The sequence below is a fragment of the Neofelis nebulosa genome, chromosome 8 (genome assembly GCF_028018385.1).
Source record: "Neofelis nebulosa isolate mNeoNeb1 chromosome 8, mNeoNeb1.pri, whole genome shotgun sequence".
NCBI lineage: Eukaryota > Metazoa > Chordata > Mammalia > Carnivora > Felidae > Neofelis > Neofelis nebulosa.
The window spans coordinates 50,180,445-50,200,475 of NC_080789.1; the positions used below are offsets into that span (position 1 = coordinate 50,180,445).

Genomic DNA, 20,031 nt, shown 5'->3' on the forward strand with positions numbered 1-20,031 from the left:
CTGATTTACTTCTTTAGTGTCTACAAATCCTAGTTCTCTCAAGATGGGAGCAATTTGCATGTGCAATTTAGGAGAAAAGTTCTTTGGATTAAATTCCTTAAAAGAATGTAACATGGTTTCCTTCAGCAAAGATATTTAACTGGTGGAAGAAATGTCCCCCCCCCCACTCCCTCCCTCCCCCCACAACCCCTCAGGAACGAACTGACTGAAATAGCTCTTGGGGAAATTTCCAGTTTTTTTTAGAGTTGAATATGCAGAATTTATAGGCAAATCCCTTAAGATTAAAACTCATTGCTCTATTATAAAGGATTCTCACAGGGTCAGTCTTACCCGTGGGTGGAGTGGGCCCTAAATAACTTGTTTCATTTCGGGCTGAGAAATGCCTTTGAATTCTCTCCAAATAGCTTATCTATTCAGTGTTTGAAATTCCACATTAGAGATTCTTCTATCTTTGCTTTTTTTCAGACTTCAAGTTTTCTATCTTCTGGAAATGCAGATATGGCAGGCATGTCTAAGTAATAACAGGCTCAGCCCCACAGTAGCATGTTTGTGAGTTTAGAAACTCTTTTCTGGGTTCTGTTTGACCGTGAATAAGAGTAAGGAGAGAGCATCGTGATTCTTGGTTGTTGGGGGAAAGGGTGGGAGAGTAAGACGGTGATGGCCCCACGGTGAAAATGGCGGTGGGGCACCATAGAAGAAGAGCTGGGTGACAGGAAGCCATATGTCACCTGCTTCCTCCTTTTGCTCTGGGTTAGGCCTTCTGTTTTGATCTTCGAGTAAACAAACAAAAATCTCTGATTTTATGCCTCAGTACTTTTAGTTGTATCTTTAAGAGGGGCTGATCTAGTTTGCTTTTTTTTTTTAGTTTTTATTTTAGAGAGAGTGTGCAAAAGGGGCAGAGGAAGAGAGAGAGAGAGAGAGAGAGAGAGAGAGAGAGAGAGAGAGAGAGAGAATCTGAAGCAGGCTCCACACGATCCTGGGATCATGACCTGAAATGAAATCAAGAGTGGGATGCTCAACCAACTGGGCCACCCAGGTGGCCTCCCCGCCCCCTTTTTTTTTTTGAGAGACAGAGGGAGCAAGTGAGCGGGGGCGGGGGAGAGATCGAGAGAGAGAGAGAGAGAGAGAGAGAGAGAGAGAGAGAGAGAGACGCACGCGCACACACACACACACACACACACACACACACCTCACCTGAAGTGGGGCTTGTGCTCACTGGAGGCAGGGCTCGAGCTCACCTGAAGTGGGACTCAAAATCATGAACCAAACTGTGAGATCCTGACCTGAGCCCCCCAGGTGCCTTAGTTTGCTTTTGATTAAGCACTTGGAATCACTTTCATCCTCTGAAAAGAAAGAAGATTTTTGGGGACTGAACAATTACAGTGTTAGGGAAAGTGGGAAGATTTTCAATTCTTTCCATGTTCTCGTTGCAGCTTTTGGGACTTTTTCCAGAGGTTAGCTATCCCTCCTTGCTGCAGGCTCCAGAAGATAACTCTATGGAATAAAAATGAATATGTAATTCTTGGCTTTTAAGAGGATGAAAACCAAAGGAAGAATCTATGCTTTATCAATTTCAATGATGGCAATGGAACTGCAAGGGCTCCCCAGAGGACCTCCCTCTCAGCTGCAGTCACCAGCACCTGCAGAGCCAGCCTTGGCCTCTGTCCGGGAACAGCACACACCTGCTAGCCTTTATCTACCCACACTGGTGAGGCCATTTAAAGCCAAGACAGCAGGCAGATGGCTCTGCCCTGGGATCCTCTGTCATTCCAAATTGTGCTGTCATGTGGACAAGTCCATTTGTCCCACGTGAGGCTCTTCCCTGACTGTTTCCTTGCAACTTGGCCGAAAGATGTATTCTGTTCCTGTCCAGGTTATTCCCCTGGACACTGACCCTTTCCTTCTTACTCATACTTAGAGTCTAACCCCATGTTCGCTCTGTCTCAGCCCCCATTTCTCTGGCTTCACTCACTCCTATGATTCACAGTCGTGATACACCTCTGCCCATCAGAACTGTCCCTCGAGTCTTCCAACCTGGTGCCTTCCTAATTGTTCTCACCATTAACTTGGCCTCTGTCCTGGACCCCCAAGCTCTTGCAACCTGCTCTCTCACAGACGTGTGTTTCTGATGATTAAAGAAGTAGAGGTATTTAAAGCCAAAAACCATATAGGAGACAGGCAATTTAGGACACACAACTATGAGAAATGAACAAGTAAAGAAATAAAATGCCTGGCAGAGGAATGAAGATATTTTTATGCTGTGAGTTGAAATAGAATGAAATTACAGGGTTTTGGGAAATCCTCTGACCCTCTGCTAAAGAAAAAATGTAAAAGGAGATTGTGAAAAATTTCATACTTCAAAGAAGTTTATAACCTTTCATAGACAAAGGGGTTTCATTTTATGATAGTTATATGAGCAAAACATAGGTCATAGAAGCCTTTGTCTACAAAATCAGTAGGCACTAAGTGAATAATCATGTTGTTAACATTACTGTTGTTTTGCTAGAAAGATGCAGGCATTGTATGTGCTCTTAAGGGGCTTACAGTGTAACATAAATACAATAGTAAAGCATATGAAACAATTTACTAATTGAAGATCTTTTGCCGTGGCTTTTCTTCTGTAAAATTTCTTATAAAAAAGAGAAACGGTAAAGTTGTCACCTTCACTTGCAAGTGGGTTTAAAGTGATGTTTCGGTACCAAGATACACTTGTATACTAGGTGAACTACTCTGGGACACATATTTAGAGATCTGGTTTTGCTGAGGATTATCCTATCCTTTCTTGATTTGAAGAAGTTTGAGGACATGATGCTTTTCTTCCTAGCTCCTTTGTAGCTGAAATTAGAGGATGTCCAGTGTATTTGATTTAATAGCATAATAATGATGGTGGTTATAAATAATTATAATAGTAACTGTATTATTAGTCAGGGTTTTCCATATATGTATGGAGAAGGAGAAAGAGAAAGAGAGAGAGAGGGAGGCAGGGAGATATATATATATATATATATATATAGAGAGAGAGAGAGAGAGAGAGAGAAAGAGAGAGAGAGAGACTGATTAGGTGGGGTGAGGGAGAGATTTTAAGGAACTGGGTTGTGAAATTTTGGAGGCATGGTGAGTCCAATGTTGTCTGGCAGGCTAGAGGCTCGGGGAGGTCTGCTGGCAGAACTTCCTCTTGCCTGCTGGGAGGTCAGTCTTTGTTGTCGTAAGATCTTCAACTGCTTGGATGAGGCCCGTGCACATTATTGAGGGCAATCTGCTTTACTTCAAATCCAATAATTTATTGTTTTCTCAGCCGAAGAAACAACTTACAGAAACATCCAGAATAACGTTTGACTGAATATCTGGGCACCATGGCCAAGCGAAGCTGACATGCAAAATTAATCATCACAGTGACCAACAACCTTTATTGAACACACTTAAAAAACATTGTTTGTTTATTTTGAGAGAGAGCATGCAAGCAGGGGAGAGGCAGAGAGAGAGGGAGAGAGAGAGAGAATCCCAGCCAGGCTCTGCACCATCGGTGCAGAGCCTGAGGCAGGGCTCGAACTCACAAACCATGAGATCATGACCCGAGCCAAAATTGAGTTGGACACTTAACCGACTGAGCCACCCAGGCACCCCTATTGAACACATTTTGAGTGCCACATCTCTCTGGACATTATCTCATTCAGGTCTTTTATTTATTATTCTTTATTATTATTAAAACAATTTTTTTAATGTTTATTTTTGAGAGAGAGACAGAGCATGAGTGGGGATGGGGAAAGGGCAGAGAAGCAGGCTCCAAGCTCTGAGCTGTCAGCACAGAGCCCGACGCAGGGCTCAAACTCACGGGCCGTGAGATCATGACCTGAGCCGAAGTCGGATGCTCAACCGATGAGACACCCAGGTGTCCCTCATTCAGGTCTTTCATAAACTCTGTCAGTTTGGTGTCTCCATTTCACATCTGAATACATACAATACATACAATAGTATGAATAGGGATGGAGTGGGTGAGTTACCTGCTCAGGGTCATCCAGGCAGTAAGTGAGGTTGACGGGGCTGACATTTCTTACCTTCCCTTTAAACATGAGAATGACTGGTGGGCTGAGAACTGCTGGGGGTCCTGTGAAGGGACATCAGAATTGCATTACAAAGAGTTCTTTATGCAAATTGTCTGTTCCCTTACAGGGATGGTGACTTGTTTCCACAATAGTGGGTGAAACAGGGATTTATGACTATGTGAAATGGAGCCTAGGGCAAGGCTCAGGAAGGTCTTTTGAAAATCTTATTGACAGACTAAGGAACAGAAGTTAGACAGGGTAGATTTTGTGTCCGAGGTTGAGGCAGATGCTTTCTCTAGTTATATTGAGTCAAGGATTATTTCAACTTGTTGAAGCAGGGACTGGCCATGTGCTACTGGAGCTCATGCATTATACCTTTCTGGAGATGGACAGTGTGTGGGATAGAATCCACATGGACTGTAATTACCTTGCAGGCATCTGGAACTTGGCTAGTAACCAGAGAGCATGCAAAAAATGCTCACAGATGCCATGAAAATCATGGATTGTAACCCGGGCCTTGAGTTGGCCTATTTGCTCTTACCTGAAATGTTGGTTTCTAAAGTTAGAGCAGTGCAAGAGGCTGTCTGTTAGAAGGAGGCAGGGAGAAGAGGTTCCACGGGGCAAACAGCTTGAGAGTAGGAAGAAACAAATAGCTGAAGAGAGAAGCTTCATGAAAGCAAACATAAACCTAAAATATACCACAACCAGGATCCAAGTGGCATAAATGAAAACATCCTTTTATACCAGAGGCCGTTGATATTAATTGGTGTTCATAGTGAGTCTCTAGGAGTTAATAGTGAGTCTCTAGGAGTTCAAAGTTCAGGTTTTCAACACTCAAGTTTAGAAGGCCTCAAAGTGTGCAGTGCATTCTAGAAGGATCCTTTGGAGAATTGGGAAGATGTTTTAGTGCTTGAAAGAGCAAGCCTTCAATTATCTGGAAAGAAGTTTCTCCATAATGTTTCACGCTCCTAGGGTTCTGGATAGCTATCTTCTTGAAATAATAATAAGCATTATGAGACTCCTTTGAATTCCTCCTATTGGTCCAGAACCAGTCAGTGTTGCAGTGCTTTTTTGGAGTTGGAGCCATCGGCTTTAATTGACTTTTGCCCGGCGCCCATGTTGGCTGTAGTTTAGGCAGAGTTAGAGAGCCCAGCTGTGCGGAATTCTTTTCCAGTGTTAGAACTCAAATTCCTACTGACTGTGCAGCAGCCTGACTGCCTTTTATCCTGTCTGAAACAAATTTATTTTTGTTTTATATGCTGTTAATAGAAAAGTCACTATTTAGAATTTATTATTTTTTTCTCCTGCCCATGTCTGGTAGAATGGAACATGTAAAAAAAAGACCAGGGCCTGCTTTCTTGTGTCTCAACATGTTTTTCAGATGTCTGAGAATAAACGTGATGTTTAAGCAATAATTGAATTGGAGTTGTGCTTTGGGAAACTTCCCAAACAGTTAAAAAAAAATATAGTATTCCACTCATCCCAAATATAAATCTTACCTAATTCTTGATTTTCAGTACGGTTGTTTATAACTTTAAATTTTCAGGACTTCTAGTTTTCATTTTAAAATTATTTTTGGGAATAAATGCCAAGAGTGTATATGTGCATATGTGGTTTGTGGCTTTTTCTTGTTATGTATTTATAGAGATTTGGGGTTGTGCATATTAAGGCCTTGCTTAGGACTTCAGGATATGTGTGTGGTATTGACTCATAGCAAGTGTAGAGCCATGCTACATTAAGGCATTGATCATCATATTTTTAAAAGTCAATAGTGGATCGTCTAAGGTAAAATGTGTATTTGTGGTAATTGAACTAATTCTGAGGTGGGGGGGGAATGCCCTTTTGATTTGTACAGAATTTGCCTTTGCTAAGATGGGATGGGTAGTTGCCTGTGTGATATTATTTCTGGGATTTCTTCCTCAAACCTTCCCTTTCACAACCGTATTTTGAGATTAAGTTTGAAATGCCTTGGTTGAGAAAACATACTGTATAAGTTTATACTAATATAGATATACATCATTGTTTTTCAAAATAGGTTCTGTGAGGCACTGGCTTGAAGGTTGTTAGTAGATAATGATGAAAAAAAGTTTTATGGGTGTACTAAGTTTCACAAATACTGCAGAGTTCTCTGATGCTTTATATTAATGTACATTGTGAAATTCTAAGGAGGGAGCATACTCTTTTAATAGTTAAAGATATTTATTCCAAGCCACAGACACCAACTGGAAATTAAATCTAAAAAAGACAGAGAATTTATTATAAGGACTCAGAGATGTCTCATGGAATGTGAAAGTGGGAAGGGAACTGGATCACAAGAATGGTCTGGAAAACCTTCAGGAGTTTCTCCCCATGTCCTTATATTTGCTTCTGTCAGTCCCTCTGCTCGATTTCTTCCCTGTCTCCATGTTAGCCTTTTGTAGTGACTCTCCTTAGAAATCCTTCTGCTTTTATTTTATTATTTTTTAAAGTTTATTTATTTATTTTGAGGGAGAGTAAGGGTGGGAGAGGGACAGAGGGAGGGAGAGAAAGAATCCCAAGCAGGCTCCATGCTGACAGCAGAGAGCCTGATGTGGGGCTCAAACTCACGAACCATGAGATCATGACCTGAGCTGAAGTCGGATACTTAACCAACTGAGTCACCCAGGTGCTCCGGAAGTCTTTCTGCTTTTAAAACAATGTAAGAAGATTTTAAAAGGTCATTGGTTAGTCTTTCATTAGCTAGGTTAGTACTGGGTAGTCAGGCAACAGTTACAGACAGATACAAGATGGCCAATGTGAATTGTATTGATGAGTTTATGTTTCTCATCAACTTATGTATTTAAAGTTGATAAGTGGCTTTTGCCAGTTTCAGTATATTTAGGATAGTACACACTTTAAAGTAGCTTTAGTAATATTAAATCCCCTCTTTGAAAGTTATTTAAAGAAAAACCTGTGTGAATTTGTAGATGACCTAATATTTAGCAATCTAGATCAGGTCAATATCCCACTGCCATGCTGAAATAGAATATGAAATCAAATTTATAATCTTAGCATTTTGTTTGAGAACAAAAGTTTGACTAAACTTTTCTGGTCATAACCCATGATAAATACAATTATACTTTAATGATTTAGGGCCTAGATTTAGTTTTTATACATAAATAAATGATAAATATCTAAAATATATTTAACTTTTTTTTTGTTTGGAATATAGCTCATTTTCTTTATATCTGCTTTTGCTTCATATGAAGAACATCATAATTCCTCTTTGTCACAATGCCATAAAGTTCCATTTATTCAGTATCCAAGAGCTCAAATAATCATATTTTCTTTCTGCAGCGATGTATGGAGAGAATCGATGTTCAAAGTAATGCCCTCCAGGCACTGCAAGAATTGGCTTCCGAATCTCCAAAAGCAGATTATTTGGTATAGCATCAGCATTAGAGTATTTTATTCTTATTCATAGAACATTGGTACAGTATTTAACTATGTGCTCATAGCCCCCAAACCATACTGGCTTACATGCTTGTCAAAGACTGCAGGGTTTTCATGCCTCCAGAAATAGATATAATGTTTATTTTGTGCATTAATATCTTTGGATTCATATTTCTGTGGAGTTTGGAAGAATATGGGAGGAGGTGGTAGGGAGATAACTTGGATATCTTGTTGAGAGGAGTGAAGGCTTCAGGGCTTGAAGTGATAAGTAGAAACGTTACTGGGAGCCTTGGACTAGATAGAGGCCTTGGATTGGAGGGTGTGGATTCAGAGGCCATCAGTTTATGAAAGAGATTTAATTATGATGCTGCAGCCGAGTGCTGCGAAGGTACAAAAGCGCTGACATCTTTATTCTCTATTATTGTGATTATACTCCTTTAGTAGAATATAAGGAAAGCGGGAGAGAACACTCATCATGATGGTTACTGCGACAGAACGAGAAAGTAGAAGTGTAAAGTTGGCTTCTAAATTTTTCACCGTAGTCCAGGCTAAATAATTACAAGCCTTTGGGCAAGTCACTTAGCCAACCCAAGTCTCCGGTTCCAGGGGTGGAGTGGAATTCGGTACCGTCCATAAATACTTAAATACTAAATGATTTTTATGAAAATTTTACATGAAGAAAAGTCATTTATACCAGGCTTTGTCACAGTGTATTGTCAAATGACAATTTCTGTCCATCTTTTTATTATTAATTTATTTAGTTTATTTATTTATTTATTTATTTATTTTTTAATATATGAAATTTACTGTCAAATTGGTTTCCATACAACACCCAGTGCTCATCCCAAAAGGTGCCCTCCTCAATACCCATCACCCACCCTGCCCTCCCTCCCACCCCCCATCAACCCTCAGTTTGTTCTCAGTTTTTAAAAAAATATGGAACGCTTCACGAATTTGCGTGTCATCCTTGCGCAGGGGCCATGCTAATCTTCTCTGTATCGTTCCAATTTTAGTATATGTGCTGCCGAAGCGAGCACTATTTAGTTTTTTAAATTGAAGTCTACTGGACACACAACTTCAGCAAATATTTTTTGAGAATCTGCCATGTGGAGAAAGGGGGCAGTGTTCTAGCATTGAGGATATAGCACCGTCCCTGCCGTCCGAGAACTTAACGTTCTATTGGCAAGGGAGGCACAGCACACACAAGTTTCAAAAACCTACTCGTATATATAATTTGTCAGGGTGAGAGAAGTGAGCTCTTTTAGACAAGGTGGTTAGGGAAGTCAGTAGGCAGTTTCCAGATGGAATTCAGTTTATTCACTCTCTCTTGTTTTTACGGTATTTTGATGTCCCCTTGGCAGCCTCGCGTCACTGCTAACCTCCCCACTCCATGGGATCACGTTTTCCGGCAAACACACCATGAGCACTTATTTAAATGCCTAATCACTGGCAGCAATGCAGCTGTGTTCATCATTGTCAATTCAGATTTGTATGATGTTCCCATCCAAACATACCTCAGGGTACATTTGCACATCTAATTACAACATTAAAACTAATAATAGCCTGATAAAATACTACTCAGACAAATGTCTAAGCAAACAGCTGGCTGTTTCATTGTGTCCTGAAGGACAGGCAGATTCAGACTTTGTTCCCTAACTTGAGGGCCTGAATTCCAAACTGCAAACCCTCCTCCAGAACACCCTGCTGAGGGAATGCTTAAGCAGGAAGTATCTAATTCAAAGGGATGTCCTTAGATAAAAGAGCCTGCATGAAGCCAGAGCTTTATGGAACTGCATGGAGGGGAAAAAGTGGCTTTCTTTCATTTCACCTGGGGAAGGACTGTGCCTACATTTCTTTTCTTTTTTTTAATTTATTTATTGTTTAATTTACATCCAAGTTAGCGTATGGTGCAACAATGACTTCAGGAGTAGATTCCTTAATGCCCCTTACCCATTTAGACCATCCCCTGTCCCACAACCCCTCCAGCAACCCTCCGTTCTCTGTGGCTTTCTTTCTATTCACCCAGGGAAGGACTGTGCCTAAATTAAAGTTGGACCAAAATACAACAGAATGTTGGAGAAAGTGTTATTCATGTGCCCACCTTTCTACAGACCTGGAAAGTTAATATTTAAAGTTTCCAAGAAAAGAAGGCTGAGGAATAATTTAATAATGCTTTTCAGATATTCACGGGAGTCATGCTGTTATCACATAGGAACCATGGCAAACTCCATTTTCCATGAGTGATTGGCTTTATGTCTGTTTCTGTTGAGAGAGAAGAAACCTGGTAATACTGTTTTTTATCTTACTGGCACAGGAAGCCTTCCTATTAGCCAAACCAAGTAAAGATGGAGTATTTAGGGGGCACCTGGATGGCTCAGTTGGTTAAGCACCCGACTTCGGCTCAGGTCATGATCTCATGGTTCTTGGGTTTGAGCCCCACATCAGGCTCTGTGTTGGCAGCTCACGGCTTGGAGCCTGCTTTGGATTCTGTGTCTCCCTCTCTCTCTGCCCCTCCCCTGCTCACTCTCTGTCTCTCTCTGTCTCAAAGATAAATAAACATTAAAAAAATTTATATATAAAAAAGGGTGGAGTATTTAGGACATAAAAATAAATCCTTCTTCCATGATGAGTTTCAGTGCAGGAAGCAGGTGAAGACCCTAGCCCCGTTAGGTAGTAGGGAATTCTTCCTCCAGGGCTGACATGTGTCCTTTGGCAGGTTCTGTTGGCCCGGGTGGATTGAAGCTAATAATTGAGCTCTTTTTTGGTTCTTGAAATGCTGACTGAAAAATGTAGACCTACAGGAAAACTTTTGGATTGTAAGAATTGTCCCTCATTGGAATGTATTGTTGAGAGAGGTCTTAAAATCTTTTCTTTAAAGCTGTTAAATAACAATTTAAAATTTCATCAGCCTTGGTAGATTAGGCATAATCCTCCTGAAGGGTAAGAATGGATTAAAATAAATCTCCACGTTGCTTCTTACCTTCTGATTCTATTATGTGCTACCCTTTTCAGATTCAACAGCATTTAGGATTGCAGGAACAAGGTGCCTGGTATTTTCACATATGTTCATTCATTTGAGGTAATTCTCACAAAAACACACAGAGTAGTTATCATTGTTTCTGTTGTAGATATAAAGAAAGCAGTGGTCCAAGAGGTGAAGCCACTCATTGAAAATTGCACATCTAGGAAAGGGTGGGGGAAGGGCTTGAAGACAGGACTCCAAACTTGGATTCTAGCTTTGACTTCCATTAATGAGCTCTGAGATCTCAAGCCAATTTCCAGTCCTGTCTAGATCCTAGTTTCTTTATTTGTGGAATGAAGGATTGGGATGAGAAGATTTGGAATAAGTTTGTCTCCCATCTCTATAATGTATGACCTGGGGGAAACGAGAGAGATCAATACTTAATGAACATGTTTTCGTGAACACTGTGAGAGCACCTTGTATAGGGCATATAGATACATGTTATATAATATTATAGATACTATTTCTGGGTTGGGAATTTGGGGTGTGGAGGGCATGAAGAAACTGGCATCTCTCTATGACCTAATGATTGAATGAGCTAGTGGAAGAGAATTCTCTTACAGCCATTTCTTGATTTTCCTTTTCTTTTTTCACATCTCCTTTCCCATCCCAAGTCCCCTATCATCTATCTCCTTTGAAATTTTCTGAGTTTATAACTGATCCTGAACTATGCTGCATTTGATTATAGCTATGAATAATTAGGAGACAAGAAAAGAGAAGATTTCTTTATTCTTGAAAAAGGAGTTCTCAGTGTAGAGAAAACTGTCTAGATCTGAGCTAACAGTAGTCACTATGGCTGTGAAGTAAATGAAGTGTGACTAGTCTGAACTAATGTGCTGTAAATATAAAATACATACTGGAGGTTGAAGACTAGGAGGAAAAAGAACGTCAAATATTTTAACAGTGACTTTTTTTATATTGGCCACGTGTTGCAGTGATAATATTTTGAATACATGGGGTTAAGCAAAATGTATTATGAAAACAAATTTAGTTTGTTTCTTTTTACTTTTAAGTATTGCTCCTAGAATATCTGAAATTACATACATAGTTTGCATTTGTAACTTTGATGATATTTCTGTATGATAGTACTGCTTGAGATTGGTGATTCTCAACCACAGGAAATCCTCCTACCATTCCTGCCCCGCCCCCCCCCCCACCCCCCCCCCCCCCCGCCAAGGTATGTTTAGTAATATTTAGAGACACTATTGGTTGTCACAGCTGGGCATGCTACTGCACCTAGTGAATAGTGGCCAGAGATACAGCTAAATATAGGACAGACCATCTTCTCACTCTCCAAAAAGGATTATCTGGTCCAGAATGTCAATAGTTGTTGGGGTTAAGAACCTCTAGTCTAGGAGGTTCAGAAAGGAGAAGTCGAAAAAAGAAAGACTGGGAACCAAAACTACTTTTAGGTTAATTTAATTTAAAATATTATGATGAATAAGTACTTAGCAGCATTAAAGAAGGACTGCTGTGGTAGAAAAGAGTAAGGAAGTTGGAAATGGCTAGAGGGTGAGCAGAAAAACAACAGGTTTTGGTAATTACTTCAACAAATATTAAGTGACTACTAGTTCTTTTGGGAACAAGAGGAGGGAAGATTCAATGCATGTATCCAGGCATATACAGATACCGAATTCTGATTGTATCCAAAGCTTCTACAGAGAAAATAAAGATAAATAAAGTTATGATTCCTGCCTTTAAAAAGCCTGTAGGTTAGTAGGAGATGGCATGAGAAGTACACTATCTTGCAAGGCGGCATCTGATGTTGGAAGAGAGATGGGAAAAACAGTAACAATAAAAATTACGGCTTCAAAGGAAAATGTTTTCCCATGTTCAGTTGGGGAAATCACGCAAAGGTTCATGGAAAGGGTTCTATTTGAAATGTACCCTCAATGAACAGGATAACAACCCATGGAGATGGTGGAAAGGCATACACAACAGAGGGAAGAGCATGGTCCATGACAAGGGGAAAGTGAAAGATGGGAGTGTGTTTGGGGAATATCCAATAGTCACCTTGGCTCAGAATCCCAGTGGGAAGTAGTTGAAAAATGAGGCTAGAAAATGAAAACCCCCAACAAAAGAAATAAATGCAAATGAGACTGAGGTCACATGTAACAGACTGGCAAGGTGAAAAAGCAAGAGAGTTGAGAGAGGCAAATAGAGGCAAATGTATTGGAGTAGGCAATTGACTGAGTGTAGGTTGGGGAGAGGGAGGAATCAAAGATGATCCTGGTGTTTTAAGCTTGGGTGTCTGGGGACATTGATTGGAATAGAGGTCAGGCGAATGGATTGGTTTAGCAAGAATGGAATGATGATGATGAGTTCAAAATTGTCTTGTTGAGTTTGGGGTAATAGTACATTATCTAGATGGTGGAGAGTTTGAGGAACCCCCTGGGAATCAGCTCTGGAGACAGAGAATAAAAATGTCTAGGAACAGAGATTTTAGAATCACCTCAAGTAAAGTGATCACTGAGGTTTTGAGAATGGATTTGAGCACTCAAGGAAGGGACTAGATAGTGTCCATCGAAAAGGACGTGACACACTCTTAGGTGTGACTGTTGTTTGGTGATGAAATGAAGAGAAGTCAGTGAAGGACATAAAAGATAAGGCAGAAGACACAAAAAAGGGATTTTGTATAATTTAGCATCGTAGAAGTTAAGAGAAACTTCACATGGGGATGTTCCACCATGTTGAATAGCTTGGCCCAGGATGGGAGGTGGAGCTGAAACAATATTTAGGACTTGGGTTTCACCATCAGAAGCCTGTCAGTGGCCTTCTAGTAATGGGGCCGGGGGCCGGGGAGCAGATGGGGTAGGATGAAGAAGTGAGTGGGCACATTGCTTTTGTGGGCCAGACTGTCCCAGAGCCTCTGGTGGGAGAAAGGCACATGCTAATTTTGTGACATGTTTTCTCTTAGGTCATTCATTCCCTCAGCAGATATTCAGTGAGCATATATTTATTATTTTACCTACCATGAGGAGTGGAATTGGGTATATATAAAGGGAATGAAGATATAATCTCTATCATCTCCACCTGTAGGACAGAGCTAACAGGGTCATTGCTTGGAAAAAATGATGGAAGGAAATTTTAGTAATTAGGCTCTTAAATCCCAGAACTTTGTAGTTGTCCATATTTCTTCTCTATAAAAGCTCTGAAGGCTCAGATATTGACATCCTAAGTAATGTCATGTCGAATTCTCCTTGCCCTTATTGCAGCTTTTGGCTAAGAACAATGTTTCTGATAAACAAACAAATTAGAAATGATCAGCCAGTGGAGGTGCGGGGGGCAGGGGTGGGAGAGGTTAAAAATAAATAAACTTAGCCCAGCATTGGTTGCCTTTTCATAGTTGGAAGTAATTTGAATTTTTAATTTTATCTGCTGTTTTCGGGTTTGGTGAAAGTGGAGGCCAGACTGCTCCATTGTAATATTTATTACTGAGAGGTTAGGGGAAATAGCTGAATAGATTTTTATGAATCAGAGAGAAAATAATAGTATAGTTCCAACTGGGAACTTTTTGCCATATTTCTATTAGAGGACACATGTTAGTTGGCTAATTTTGTTCTTTTCCGAATGAACCTCGTTGCTAGAGTTAAGGTAGTGCAACGAGATGGGTGTTTCTCAATCTGGGTTGGGTGGGGACGCTTTTATATCCTACCTTGAGGTTTGCATCCCTGCGTGTGCCCCAGCTGATGAAGCCTGTACTTCCCTGCAGCAATAATCTTTTAATGTCTTAAGAAAAGCTTATAGTAAAACTTCAGGTAAGATTTTGATTTTTTCCCATACTGTTTTAATTGGAAATAAGTGGGTGAAAACATGTAAGCAATTCACACTTGAAGAACTTGAATGTTTTAAAATATGAAAGTACAGAAAAACACAAAAATAGCAACACGATTGCTAGAAATTGCCAGCAGTATAAATAGTCAAGGTTTCAGTCAGCAGGACGGGTACACATCAGTTACTGCTTTTGAGGAACTTTTATTCAAAAAATAGATGGAAAAGTCAAAGCAATGTTATGTGGTTGCCAGAATTTCAGTTTGATAATCAAAATATATCCGCTTTCCTTCTGGATTTGCTAAAGGTTCATTATTAGGCCTTGATTAAATTTTATGTAAACCTATTTAATATTGAAGCCCAAGCTTCCATGTTTATAAAATGAGAATACCAGTGAATCTCATTACCAGCTCCCCAGTGATTAAGTCTACAGTGCTATCTTAGGAGCTACAAAAAAATAATTATGAAAATTTGAGAATTTCTATGACCAATGTTCTCCACAAATGGTATTGACTAATTAATTTGAAAAACTGATTTGTAAAGTATGGGTACTGTGAGATGTAAAAAAAATACATTTCCTAGGACTGTAGTGAACACTTACCGTAGGGATTACTCAGAGTACTCCTTGCTCTCTGCATTTGGGGTATATTACTTCTTAAATTATTGACATTAAAAACATGATATGGAGAAAAAGGAAGAGAGAGTCATGGCATTTAATCTTCTAAGTAAAAGATGTTGAAGAGGTAGAATCTATTGAATCAAAAGAGTTCTTGTAACAATACATGTATCAGCAAGGCAAAAAAAAGAGAGTCTTAAATGTTAGTCATAAATGTCTATCATACCTGCTAGCTGTACTCCGTGTGATAGCAGATAATAGGGACATGGGTGATGTTTCCTTTTTCAGCAACCTTTTCACAACAATTTCTACTTATATGAGAGCTGAAAATTGCTGATGTAATTACAACTATCCATTGGATCCAAAACATGCTTGTTAACAGACCACTAAAAATACATCTGTTTCAAAGTGGTTCTGTTCAAACACAGTTCTTTAACTGGCATGTTGAGTTTTTGGAAGGTAATAGTTGGAACCTCTGTGTTCGGTGGTTGGTGTAGACAGAGGCCCCAGTTCTCCCCAAATTCCTGGTGGAATGGTGGAAAGATAAAGAAATAGGGGGATCTCAGCATTAGCAAGAGAAACATGTAAAGGATACAGTTCCTGTGGTGGAAAGTAAGGCGAGTTTTTTGTTAGTGGTTCCTCGGAAGATCTGTATCGAAGGGTATCCCAGAGCCCCTTTCCCTCACTGGGTGACCTGAGTGATGGCAGTGTTCAGAGGTAAGGATGAGCTGAGGGTGTCTGGTGAACATGTGGCCACAGCCTCTTGTGATTGAAATGGCCTCTGCTTATCCCCCACATCCGTCTTGCCCTCTTCCAGTTTCTTCTTCTCACTCGACTTCTATGATCAAGAGGCAGGTCTGTCATATGATCCTTTGCTTAATTGCTTCCATGGGTTTGGACTATTTTTAGGATCAAGGCAGACATCCAGAATATGGACTTCTCCTGCCTCCCAGTCCCATGTCTACCGTGCTTTGGTGCGGTTGTCACACTGACCTCTTGGGATTCACTGGTCCTGGGGCCTTGCACTGGTCCTCAACTAGTTCCACTGCTTGGACATCCTTTTTGCTCCTCTTTCCTAGTTAATTCCCAATCACCCTTCAGACCTTGGCTCCATTGTTACTTCCTTAGGAGTCATGAGAGATCTTGCTTTCGTGGCACTTTGTGATTCTAATTGTGCATTTTCGTAATAATTCACTTAGTATTTGTCCTATTAGATTATGAGCTCCATGAGGGCATGAGTGGGATCTGGTTTCGTACACCGTTGTGTCTCTGGCATTTAACAAGCACTTGACACATATTTCTCAGTAAATATTTATAGAATGCAGGGTGCCTGGGTGGCTCAGTCCGTTGAGCATCTGACTGTTTGTTTCAGCTCAGGTCATGATCTCGCATTTCGTGGGTTCAAGCCCTGCATCAGGCTCCATGCTGGCAGTGTGGAGCCTGCTTGGGATTCTCTCTCTCTCTCTCTCTCTCTCTCTCTCTCTCTCTGTGCCCCTACCCCGCTTGCTCTGTCTCTCTTGAAGTGAATAAATAAACTTTAAAAATTTTTTAATATTTATCGAATGAATGAATGGATGGATGGATTGGTGGATGGTAACATTCAGATTTGAACAGCTACCCAGGATACCCCTGTCCTTTGCTCCCTATGTAGACTGTTGCCACAAGCAAAGGACCTGGAATAGTCATAGGAAAGCCCTGCTGGTTGCTCTTGTGGCTGTGACATCAGGCAGAGGTTCTAGAAAATGAGGTGTTTCCAAGGAATTGGATCCATGTTGGAGGTCCAGAGAGATATTCGCCTTATTGTCCCTTTACATGGGCTGTAACACTGTCTTCCTCTTCCTCTTCTATCTGCTCTAGACCATTTTCCTTCAATCCAGACAAACGTGTCTCTAAGAAAGATAAGAATAGGAATCCACACCAAATTTTGCCAGAAAGCAACTCCCCTCCTATTGGAAGATTATTTTATCAGAAAGTAAGGCTTTTCCATGGATTCTACTAAGAGACTGTTATTCAAAAGAAAGGAATCAGTGTTCCTAAGGCTTCAGAGAAATTGTTTTCTCAGTGGAGATATGAGACAGTCTTAGAAAAAATATATAAGTATTTTTTGCTTTCAACAACACTTGAGAGGATGCTGCATGTGTGAAACTATAGCTAAGCAGGCCATCAGGTAAAGGAAGAAGAGGAAGGATTACACAGAGTTGAAATATGTAAAAGCCAGCCTCCATAGAAATAATGACAAGAGCTAGTATTTATTGAGCACTTGCTAGGGGCCAGCCATTGTTCTAAGGGCCTACATGTTTTAGCTTGTTTAATCCTTGAGACAACCCTAGGAGTGATATACAGTTATTAACCCCATTTGGGAAGCCTTTGTAGAGGAATCGATAGAAAATGGGACGCTGAGAAATATCACAAGTGGTGAGGTAGAAAACAGACTTGAGAAAAAAAATTCAAACATAAGGGAAAAGGGATGAAAATGTAGAACTGGAGAACTGTGGGGACATGTGCAGTAGCTTCTAGTGGTATTATCTTTGGGTGGTGAGATTAGGGATTTTTTTTTTCTTTTAATTAGTTCACATACAGTGCAATATTGGTTTCAGGAGTAGAATTCAGTGATTCATCACTTACATACAACACCCAGTGCTCATCTCAAGTGCCCTCCTTAGTATCCATCGCCCATCTAGCCCATTCCCCACCCACCTCCCTCCCAACAACCCTCAGTTTGTTCTCTATAGTTAAGAGTCTCTTGTGGTTTTTTTCCCCCTCTTCTCTTTTTCAGGGTTGGGTTTTTTTTTGTTCTCCTTTATACTTTTCAGTATTTTTTAGCAGGAACTTTAAAAAAGACATTGTTCTTTTAATAGAGAGCAGAGTTGACAGAAAGCATCTGAGGTTTTCAATAAATAATCTTAAGTAATTCCAGGAAAATTAAATTGCGTTTGAGGTGGTGTCGAGGGAGTTGGGAAAGGGTGAAGCAGCCCAGGTAGGAAGTAAACCTCCTAATTGGGAGAAGGTGGAGAGATTCATGTTGCCCAGGAAGCACTGTGACTGTACACTCACATTCTCCCACCTGAACAAAAAAGGAGAAAAAAACAGCACTGGCCAGTTAAAAGAGTATTTTGAGAATTCAGATTAGAGTGCTGAGAAAGCACTGCTGTACGTGATAATTAGAAGCTAGTTATTAATTTATGCTTGCAATTTTAATAATTTATTTTTAAAAATAGAATGTGCATAATTGTCTGGATTATGTGTTTCTTCATTCATCCACACCTGGGGTACAAACCTAGCAGACTGACCCTTGCTGTCATGACCCAGGATACCACCTGGCGGCAGGTGTAGAAATTGCAAGGTGAAACCCGGGGGAGAAATAAATCTGTGAGGGTCCAGCCTTCGAAATTCCAATCTGTGAAGGGATCCTGAAGGTAATGAACATTTGAGAGTGCTAGGATTGTCTTATTTATTTATTCTATCCCATATTTGTATAGAAATAGAAGGCTAAAGTGTAAACCTGTCTAAAAGAATAAAATAATTATAACTGAAATAGATAATGGGACTTGGAATTCCTTACTTTCTCAGTTTCTCTTAGTAGTATTGTTTTTTGAATTGCAGACCTTTTTACCCTGGCCATGTGGTTGTTCTTTTTGCTCATTCTTCTAGAGGGGATTTTAGGCTTTCTAGTAGTCAAGTAGAAATGGTCTCTTTCAGAAATTGCCATGGGTTCTCAACTACATCTTTTGGAGGAATACCCTGGACTAAATTAAAGAAAAAAATGGCAGTGAGGAAAGTGCCATAATTTCTTTAACCTGAAATGAGTTTATGAATAGTGTTGGTAAGAGAACCATTGACTAAAAATAATTATGACAGACATTATTATAAAGATCTGTTGATTAAAATATATGTGTATGCATCAGTCATTTTATTTCTTTGATCGTCTCAGGAGTGAAGTCATATTAAATGTGGAAGAGTAGCCATTTGTATTTCTGATCTTCTGTAAGTCTCTAAGAGATACAGAGATCTTAAAAATTCCATATGTGAAGTGATCAGGGTCATAATACTTTTCCTCTCTACCATTTAGAATTTAGACTTTGCACTTAGGACACAAATTAAATAAGGGTGGTGAGAGATTTTCTTTCTAATGGCTGTTTTATTACAGAGGCAGCCCCTGACCTACAAATAAATCCTGTGTTGGTAAAGGCCTCTAGGAACAGTGCCCCAGTATGTCCTATTTCAGATATACTGCCTCTGCCAGGATTTCGTCCCTTTCTCCTTCACTTCCCCTTCATTGCTCTGGTTTAAAACACTCTTCCCTGTCTTCCCCTGTTCCTTTTGATGCTTTCCCCTCCTTAGTTTCTCTGGCTGTAGGTCTGTCCCTCTTCCTTCTGTTCTTTCTTGTGTTCGGACCAATGTTGCCTCAGCCAGAACTCCTTTGAGATGGTTTTCTCCTCAGAAATACACATGACTCTTCAGTTCTTTGGGCCATCACGGCTATCATTCTTTGTATTTCATCTTTTTCTAGAATTGTGGAAAGTGAAGAATGGGACAGTGATGAGTGATGGGAGGAAAATCCTATTTTTGATGATTTAATTTAGAAAGGACCCAAAGATCCCCAAATGTGGACATTCTCAAAAGGCCCTTTCAGGGGCCTGAGAGTTGGGAAGCTGTTGTGAACCTGGTTTCTGACCCTGGCTGGAAGGTACTGGTGTTAACAGTGGGAAGGGAAGCAGGGGAGCCAATCTATGGAAGGAATGAAGGGAGGGAGGGAGGAGGGAAGGAAGAGAAAAAGAGAAAAAAAATCAAAGAAAGGAAAGCAAAGAAAAAGGAGAGAAAAAGGCAGAAGAGGGAATTGGCTCTGGGCCCCTAAGGAGTCATACTAGTAGGAGCCACCTTACCTATCTGGTTGAATCTCCATCCCTCACCCTCTGGACCTAGTTTTGCACGGGTGGGAGGCTGGCAGGGAGGGAGGAAAGGATGAGAGTGGAAGTTCAGGATTCTACCACTTTAAATTACTTCTCTCTAGACCAAGCAATAGATTCAATGCAATTGCAATCAAAATCCTAGCAGATAGTTTTAAAAATAGAAATTGACAGACTGATTCTAAAATTCCTTTGGAAATGCATAGGACTTAGTATAGCCCGAAACAACCAAAAAATAAAAAAGAGTAAAGTTATATGATT

At 40.2% G+C, this 20,031-nt stretch overlaps 1 protein-coding gene and 1 non-coding gene across 2 annotated transcripts in view; one reads left to right on the plus strand and one right to left on the minus strand.

The window, feature by feature from the left end:
* The window catches only part of GRIP1 (glutamate receptor interacting protein 1), a 684,772-nt gene that overhangs the window by 27,274 nt on the left and 637,467 nt on the right, over positions 1-20,031 (plus strand). The window lies entirely within an intron of this gene.
* Positions 8,385-8,491, minus strand: LOC131484119 (U6 spliceosomal RNA). Its single transcript, XR_009248030.1, has one exon. It is a non-coding gene; the product is annotated as a U6 spliceosomal RNA (small nuclear RNA).